Here is a 9,868-nt window from a genome sequence, read left to right as displayed (position 1 = left end):
CCCTTCCCTTCCCTTCCCTTCCCTTCCCTTCCCTTCCCTTCCCTCCTGGTGCTGAAGGCTGTTGATTTGAGCACTATGTAGGCTCTTTTTTTAACCTCAATTTTCCTGATTTCTGCCCACTCTTCAGCCTCTTTCCTCCTGCCTTTCTCCCACCACTCTTCCTCCAATGCCTGACCCTTCCACAACCACAGCTCCTCCTCTCCTTCTCTTTCTTCCCTTTCACTTGTCACTCTTTTTTGAAGCTCCCTGGTGCAGAAGCCCATCTTTTTTTCATTGTATTCATACAGCAACTCAGTCAGATCCCAGCTGTTGATAGAGAATTTTGAAATTACTTTAGTTTCTGTAACAGATAATGATAACTGTACTTGATTGTAATGATCTCATTCTGATGCTTCCTAAATAAGGCTTTTGTCCTTGTCCTAACAGAAATGGCAATAATGCTGTTTTCTCTCCTTTCTTGAGTGAAGGTAACTATTTCTTAATTTAATTAATTACAACTGTCAATAGACATGCTTGCCAGCAACCCCATGACTATAGCTTGATGGAATGGACCTGGGTTGGCAAACATCTCCATGCCCTCCCCGTCCTCTGACAAGGTGGGATGGGAGGTTGCATGGAGAGCTTGGTGGCTGCTGCCACTGTGCGGTGACGGGGCAGAAGAGGCACCAGCACGAGGACCAGGAGGGGACATGTGGCCTGGTGGAACAGCAGGTTTCCAGCCCCAAGGACAGACCTGCCTCGCTGGGCAAAGCTGAACACTTTGAGCAAGGTGTCACATAAACTAAGCTCAACTTTCTCAGCAAGTATTTATCTTTTCTGGTGAGGTGTAGGGGAAAAATGAACATTTCCCCTTTTCTCTGAAGAGTAAACCTAATGCAGGAAAGAACCTTGATTTTTCAATAATTTTAAATCTAAAGTATTTCCGTATTTTCCTACATTTCCATGTCGAAACCTTGGATTTGAAATGAAAAAAAAAATTCAGAATATGTAATGTGAAATTAAACATTTCAAAGAGGCTTTGGATAAAAATTCGCCCAACTAACATTGAGAAATAGGCTCAATATGAAGTCAATAAAATGATAGCCACTTAAAAAATTGGAAAAAGTTAATAGAAACATGGCTTTTAGCTGTACGCAGGGTGTTAAGCCTGCAGCTGCAAAGTGCAGGGGACCAGAGACGATGCTCTAGGCTCCGTTTCACACTTCCAAAGGGAAGGACCTACATCCTTCCTCTGAAGTGACTCATCTCACTGACCAAACTCAGGAGGGCAAGAGCCTCACAGAGGAAGCTATTTCTCAATTAATTTTGTGTGACAGCGAGATAACTCTGATTACTAAATGCTTTCAGAAAGCTTTGCACTAATTCCCTTGTCCAGATGCATTGGCAAATAAGAAAAACAAGATGCTTTTGGGGTGGGCGAAGAGGGAAAACAGGGGAATAAACTACCAATCAACCGTATTTTGTCAAAGATTTTGAAAGCTCTACAGCGTTAGACCACCGGATGCCCCCAGAGCCAGTTGTTCCACTGTGTGGGATTTTATTTTGGTTAAACAGAGAAGAAGCAATTTCCTGAAAGCTTCAACAGGGCTCGAGCCTTTCGGAGTGCCTGAGAGCCCTTTGATAATGCTACTGTCATTCATTTTTAATCATAGGAGTAAAGACATCTCATTCAAAATTGCCTCTCCATGTGTACCTTACAAAATGACTCCATCTGAACAACGTCCCCCCATCAGAGGCACGGCCTGGTTCTTCACGGATCCCTATCTTTCAAGGCAGAAGGGATGTAGGCTGAGTCCTTCCTTTCTGCTGGAAAGCTGCTGGAAAGGCAGATGGTTCTGCTTTGTGTCAGCCTGTGCTGGAACTGAATGGACAGGTCTTGCATGGCCTGCTCTGGAAAGCTGAGGATCTACACCCAAAGCGAGCTCTGCTCAGGACTTCTTCCAGCCTGGGTAAGTTCCTCAGAGCCTCATTGCCTTGGTTCCTCTACCACAGAATTGCAATAATATCTCCGATAATGATCCATGACAATGTCAGAACATGTCCTAAACTCCTAAACTTCCTAAACTCCATGTCCCGTATCCTGCCGTAAAAGAAATGAGTGATGGGCTTGTCCACTGTGATTGCCCATGAACGGGGCTCCTAGTGCTGCCTCCAAAGCCTTAGAGTATCTCACCAGCTGCTGTCTCACGGCCTCATGCTCCATTACCAGCTCCATCCGTGTGTCCCAGGCACCTCACACCACCCCAAAGGCATCAAACACCACACTTAGATAACTGACTGAAACATAAAAGAAGATCTCTAGTGAATTCTTCATGCCCACAGTTAATAATGACGCTATCACAGCACCATACAAAGTCCTGAAAAAAATTAATTGGCTTCATTAGCATGTGGACCAGACTCTCATCCCGTCGGATCCATGACATGGGTTTAACTGTCCCTTGCTGTGGTTCACTCTCCATTCAGCAGCTGCCTGAGATGATATCGGTCTGAGACAAACTTGGCATTGGAAAACCCAGCTAAAGATAAGACTGTCAATGCTGGACCTTCCATGGCTCCCACAGAGCGTTGTGTTGGATCTATCCAGGTCAGGATTACCTGCATGCATGATACCCATGGAGAGGAGAGAGGCCGAAGCCTTCTGTTACCAACACATAGAGCATCGACCCACACGTTCCATAGCCAAAATGCTTGTATTATTCCCCTGATGATTCTTGCATGGATTTGGGTTAAATAGAAAGCCACAAAAGAGAGGTGGCCTCTCTCCCCACTGTGCAGCATTCTCTTACAGACTGTTTTCTGCAAGGAGTTTACTGCTGTAATTAGGAAAAGTCACCAAAATCCTAAGGGGGGAAGAGGTGATGGCTGGCTGGAGATCACACGGGGATGGATTTTTGTCTATTGCTGTCTGATGGCATTCACTGTCTTCTCCATATCTCATCCTTCCTTATTTCATCCCATCCCTCTAACACCTTCCTTTCTGCACTCCAGCTGGTTTCTCTTCCCTTCCCTTCTCTTCAGTGCAGCGTGGCCTCAACTACACACAAAGTAGTTGCCGCAGGGGTGGTTGTTTTCCATCGACACCAACCTGACACACAGGGTCCACCCCAAAGCCACGGAGGCAGGAGGTCCATGGGGCAGAGCAGGTGGCTTCTCTCAGGACTCCCAACAAGAAGCAGTAGCTCCCCAGGGCTGCAAGTTTGTCCCCATGCCAAGGAGACCGTCCATGGGCTCTCCTAGGGAGGGATCCAAAATAAAACCACCCCTCAAGCATCAACAATAAATAGAACAAGGCAAAGCCCAGAGGTCCCACTTGAGAGCCAGAGCAGCTGATGGAGTTCAGCAGAATATTCTCGGGTAACGGCAAGGTTAGTTGCTCCCGGGGGGAAGGTGGGTTTGCTTACTTACTATTAGTTTCATACTAGAAAAACATTTACTGGAATTTTTAGTGAATTATGCTCAGATGTGCCTGTGGTCAGTCCCACGTCTCACCGAGTCTGAGTTACCACAGCATAAAGGAAAACAAGGCTTCTAGGGCTTCCTTTGGTCAAGAAAAAAAGAAGGCATAAATGAAATATATGAAGCAAAACTGATAAGTGTGGAGGAACGACGGCTTTGTGCAGTGACCCAACTTTCATTTTTCCTCCTCCTTCTTCTCCCCTTCCTTTCAAGGCAAGGGAAAGTTCAGCACGCCCCTTCACGGCTGATAAACTTGGTGGGGTTGTATATAAGCACTGAAGATTTAGATGTTCCTCGCTTGGAGCTGATGTCCCTGCGGCTGGTCTAAATCGGGATGAAGAGCTCTGAAGCCAGAGGAATTTCACAGGTGTGAGGGAGCAGGTCATCAGATTTCCATCCAGGCTGGTGGGTGGTTAGCAATTGCTTTAAGTAACTGGATAGATGGATTTATAGTCTGCCTACCACAGCGGGGCCCCAACCCAGATGAAGTTTCTTGAAGCTAGTGTGAAACAGATAAATAAAAAAGAAACACACCACGGTAGATCAGTCTGGTAATAAGCACCCACTGCAAATTCGGTGTAGAAATAAAGCAGTTTTCATTTTCCTGATAGCGAGACCAATCAGTCGTAACATGCTAGGAACCGTGGAGGGTTCTGCATCCTGTGCCTGCTCCAGCTGGAAGCCCTCCTGGCCGACATGCTGCAGCAGAGCACAAGTTCTCCAAAGAGGCTACCAGCTGCCTTAGAAAGGTTAACAATCCCGTGGTCTCCACTGGTGGGAAGGGTTGTGGTGGAAGATGACCCCAGGTGCACATCACTGAGAGAAATACCGCAGGGTTCTGCCCCCAGCTTCAAGATCCAATATTTGGGGTTTTCTTCTTTTTGATTATTATCTTTTTTTCTTTACGAAGCTGAGTATTTAGGTCAGATAAATCCTAAGCACTCAGGAACTGGATGAAATAGAGCCATTCTTTGGGTGGCCTGCATATGATGGCCAGCCAGCGTGCATCGTACCAGTAACACCGCCCCGACTGGATGCAGAACCCAGCATGTCTAAGGAGATGGGTACACCCTAACCTCAGTTTGGCTCAGTTTCAACATGTGAATCAAGGTCTGAAAACCACCAAGATAAGCCCCAGATACCTTAGTGCACTGGTATTCAGTATTCGCAGTGAGCTTAGACCTCTCCAAGCTCGTGTCTCCAAACACGCAGGGATTTCCTACTAGATCCCTGAAAACCAGAGAGGGAATCATCTGTCTTTGCTACTTTCAGAAAGCAATAATTGCAAAATGCGAGACTCCACAAAGCTTTACACTTTTTGCTACGGACTTCCTGTATGATTTTGGTCAAATCCCTTCGTTTCTTTGGGGGCACTCACAAAAAGTGAATCACAACAGGCTTTGAAGAGGAGGAATGAGGCGGTGTTCAGAAAACTCATATCCTTTTATATTCTTTTTTTATTTTCTCCTGCCATGAGCTTCCCCTGAAAAAAGTCACCTGCTTCTCTGTTATCTCTTCCCTGCTTTGCAAAGGCTGGGGACTGCATGTCGTTGTCTTGGTGGATGTGGCGCGCAAAAGTATCTTCTTCTCGGGCATGCAAAGGACCAAGATTTTAAGCTATTAAGATACGAGAACATTTCTGAGGCTTAGCCTGCCAGGTAGAGCTCTGAAGTTCACGTGCAAGAAAACGGGGGCTGCATAACACATCTTCATGGAACTTCTACCATGGACTTTGCCTCCCTCACCCTGTCCCCACTTCTATTTAATCATTACCTTGGTAGAGCCTCCCTCCTCTTCCTACATCGAGGAAGGACATTAAAGGATTCAAGGAAGATATTAAAAGCCATGCATGGATCATCTTGAACAGCCCTTTTGCCCTGTGGAAGAGAAGGAGAAAGGCAATCCATCTGTATCTTGTCCTTCAGCATCACCAGCATCACTGCAGGATTTCCTGGAGAATAGGGAAAAAAATGCAGCCTTCCATGGACTTATGCAGCGGCCGTGTCAAACCTTTGGCTTGGGAGCCCCATGCCAACTTGTTTCCCATTTCTGTAGGAAAGAAGGCAACCGATCCAGGAGCCACTTGCCTTGCAGTCATGAGCTCCTCCATACAGCTCCGAGGCCTTTAACTCCCAACCTGATGCCAGGTGAGATCCCATAAGTTACGTGTATTGCTTCTGAACATCTAATAATTGCATGTAAAATCTCTCTCTTTTTTTTCCGAGCTTTCTTGTAAACTCATTAGAGCTTCTCCTTCCAGACCTGTTTCCAATTAAAAACTCTTCTTTTTTTTTCCCTTCTTTCCTTTTTTTTCCTTCCAATTTCTTTTCTATGTTTGTTTCTTTTCCTTTTATTTATTTTTCTCTTTCTTTTTCATTCTCTTTCTCACCTTTTCTTTCTCTTTCTGTTTCTTTCTTTTTTCTTTTTCATTTTTTTTTTCTTTTTTTTTGTCTTTCTTTCTCTCTTTCTCTCTTCCTCTTTCTGCATCTTTCTCATTCTCTTTTTCTTTCTTTATCTCTCTCTCTCTCTATTTCTTTCTTTGGCCACTTCCATATTGGCTTTATTTCAGATCTTATTCCACTATCTACACCATACTGACCTTCAGAACATTTCACGGCATCTTTGGGGGTGGCCATCCCTTTTCAGCTTTCCATCATTAAAGGAAACCAAAGGAACATCAGAGCCAGAGTGCAACATGTCACTCACCTCCAGAGAGACTTTGTTTGCATTGCCTGCAGCAAATTGCACTCTCCAGGAAAAGGAAGGTCTGGAGTGCCTAAAATGAGAGAAGAAAAAAAAAAAATATTCCCTGTAAATGAGTGAGGAGATGCATGCATGGCAGGAACATAAAGGCCATTTCCCCAGGAAGGATGCTGAGATGGCTGGATGCTGCCAAGGAGCTTCAGAAGCTGGAGGGACATTTAGGTCTTTTCAGTGCTGCTATTTTCCACTGCATTTGGGTGTGGATTTGGCAGCTCCAGGGAAGTTGGAGTTCTCCCCTTGGCCAGCAAACAACAGAAGCCCATTCAGGTCTCCCTGAGCAGCCCCTTCCCATAGAAGTTTGGAGAGATGACATCAAGTTTCTTGCACCATGGCCAGCCAAGTCTTTCTGTTGAGGTTAGAAATGAAGAGCTTGTCAACCACAGACATGGAGAAGACAAGAAGACATGGGAGTGTGCCGAGCATGGAGGTCTGCTTCCTCGTCCTTCCACAGCACAGAGTCCATGAAGTTCACTTCTGCATGGGGGCTGGCTAGCCAACATATGTAGACCACTAAATAATAAAACTACTAAATAATTTATCAAATTTTATTTGAGGTTATTTGGGATTTCTTCCTCTTGTGGTTCAAGCACAGTGTGCTCTGCCTCAGAATTCATTGCTAAGTTCCAATGAAATTAATGGCAATTCTTGCATTGCTGGCTTTTTAAACCATCGATGGCCATAATTAATGCATGCAACTCGCTCTCAGCCAGAACATTTCCACAGTGCAAAAATAAAACACGTGTTATAATTTTGTCAGGAACTTTCTGAGTGCTCCAGTCCCCAGAGTGATCTGGATTTGCAGGTTTTTACATTTGGTTTTGCAATCAGGAGAAACTTAATTAAAAAAAAAAAAAAAGGAAAAGATGAAACAAACAAAAAAATCATGTGGGAACTTTCAAATCCTCCCTTGCCAGACCAGCTCTGCGAGCACAAGATGAATTAGCCTTGGTCGGAGCAGTGCCCCTCCACATCTGCAACCCATCCGTAACAACAGCTGCGATATTACAGCGCACCTTTGATCCCTGTCGCCTCGTGGGTCCTGCTCTCTGCTATTTCACGAGGGCTTGTTTTGCCCGGCACCGATATCCTCCACCTTGGGCCATGGAAGCAGCAGCAACGTGAGGACGGAGGTGGTGGGAGCGTTGTCAGCTCGTGGGATGAGTGTTGGGAGAGCAGCGTCTTGCTTGGATGCTGGTGAGGAGCAGCAGTGGGCAGGCTAGTAGCTGTGGGACCTGCTCTTCACCCTTGCAACACGGTGGGTTCTTCTGGGCACAGCTATCTGATGACCTTCTGCAAAGCCCAGGAGAGCAAAGGGTGCAGATCTCTCCTCCTCTTGTCTCTCCAGCCTGCAAAGATCCTGGAGCTGGAAACACTGCTTGTTCCTCATGCAGGAGCTTCCTCTGGACGGAGGTCTTGGGATGCCTGCAGGGATGAGCTTGGCCAGATGCACAGTCCCTAGGTGTTTTGTCAGGCTCTGAACCCTTTGCCAGCTAATGACGCAGCTCTGCAGCATGCCCCATCCCCAGCACTTCTCCCCCGTTCTACCTAGGGGGAAGAGGTCCTGCTCCATAAGGAGCAGGACTCAGGCACGGGCAAAGCAGAGTCCTGGCCTTCACATCCGGACATCAGGACATTTCCCAAGCGGAGAAGCATATCTCATGATAAAGACCCTATCTCAATCCTTGTTTGCCTTTTGGCATGACATGAGACAGGTCTCTGCTCCCTTTCTGTCCTGATTGCTCTGTCTTGCTTCCCAGAAAGGTCCCATGGATGCCCATGGCCACAATTAACTGAGCAGTTTCACCTCACAGGTTTGGCCCTCAACTCTGCAGGGATGGCACGTGCTGCAGCCACCTTCTCCTTCCCACCAGGGCAGATTCCCTCAGATTTCTGTCTCTTGATGATGCCATGAACGGGCAGATATTTCAGTGGTGGGCGCAAGTCGAGGAATTGGGTTTTCTTGGCTCTGAAGAACACGTAAGGGTGGGCCTTGTCCTCCCATCCAGAGCAGAAATGTGGCAGCAAAATATCCTGTATGGAGAGATAACAAAACAAAACAAAACAAAACAAGAAAAGAGGAAAAGAAAAGAGGTAAAGGCAGAGAGGATTCGTGGTTGCACCAGAGGGAGCCCTTCCATTGCAAATGAGGCAAAAGCGCGCCGCTGGAGCTGAAGTGCAGAACCTCGCTGCCCCGCTGCTGCAGCCCTGGCTTCTCCTGCCAGCTTTTCCTCCCCAACATTCACCACAACAAGTTAATGCACAAACCTGGCTGCTGTCGCTCTGATCCCCGGCCCTGATGGACATCCGGGTGGCCAAACCCCTCCAGCTCAGCCTGCCGGAGTGTTTCAACCCCAGCGGGACATCTTCTCTTTGCTTGCCAGGCTGGAGGGAGCCCTGGCAAAAGGCTTGTATGTTCATAGGAGGAAAGACCTCCCCTCTCCCCTCCACCTCAAGGAGCATGGAAAAACATCCTACTTGGCACAGCAAATGGAGCTGAGATGACCCAGCCAGTTACCATCTACCAGGTACAGCAGAGATGTGAGCCCCAGGACAGATTTCCTTGGAGTGTATCCAAGACACCTGAGGGAGGTATCCAAGACATCCAGGGAGGTACTAGAAAGGTGCTAAGACAGCAGGTAGGTCAAAACACCTGTGGGATCACTCGCCCCATGAGATAGGTCTGTTTTTCCTGAATGACATTCCCTGTGACATTCCCATCTGTTCCCAAACTTCTGATTATGCAGCTCACAGCAGGTTACAGGGAAAACTGCTGGAAACTGAGCAAAAGTGGTGATTTCACAGGCAGCCACCTAGCCTGGGCTCATACCCTCTCCTGATGGAGACTCCTGTGTTTCTCCAGGCTTCAGACCTAGGGCATCACAGCCCCTCTTCTTCCCAATGTCCTGCAGAGCTCTCTCTCTGCAAGTGAAGATCTTGCTTTTATTTTTTCCTACCTAAACAACTCTAGGATTCCTTCAAATCTTAGATTTTCTTTTCCAAATCCTACTCCTCACCTCCTCTATTTCTCTCTATCTCTGTTTATCTTTGGGCATAGCTGCTCTCCCCTAATCCGCTCATCCCCAGGAGCAGCAGGAATGCTGGCAGCACATGCGGATTTCTCCTCTCCAGAGGCCCAGAAGCTGGGGACAGCCTGAGCAAGCCCCCGTGGCCCTGCTCTGCAGTGCTCTGCTTGCAGTACATCTGCTTAAACCAGATATGAAAGGACATTTATAACTTGGCCATCCTAGTTGCCAGATAGATTCGTAGCCAAATAGATTAACAAAGAATACCTTCTTAGGATGAATAGGGCGAACCTGTCTTCTTAGGATGAAACCTGTCTTCAGGTCCTTCCTCTTAAGCATTTGGGTGCTGGAATTCCTCAGGGAACCATTTGCAAGGTCTTTCTTTCCCTTGTGTGCAAGACAGCTTATTTTTAGCGAGTTCGGTTTTCAGAAATAGCAACACCACTTTTGATGAAACTTGACCAGAAAAAATGCAGGGCTGGCTAGACGTTTGACATGAAAAAGTTCATACCAGAGAGCTGGAAAATGGCAAGGTCATAAAGAATGGAAGCAGGACCTTAAGGAGGGAAATGCCAAGCTCATCTCATTTAGATGGTGGTTTAACTTTGAGAGCTGATCAGAACCCA

This window comes from Nothoprocta perdicaria, unplaced genomic scaffold (assembly GCF_003342845.1).
Source record: "Nothoprocta perdicaria isolate Ctin4 unplaced genomic scaffold, notPer1 scaffold_58, whole genome shotgun sequence".
Lineage (NCBI taxonomy): Eukaryota > Metazoa > Chordata > Aves > Tinamiformes > Tinamidae > Nothoprocta > Nothoprocta perdicaria.
This window is presented reverse-complemented; position numbering follows the sequence as displayed.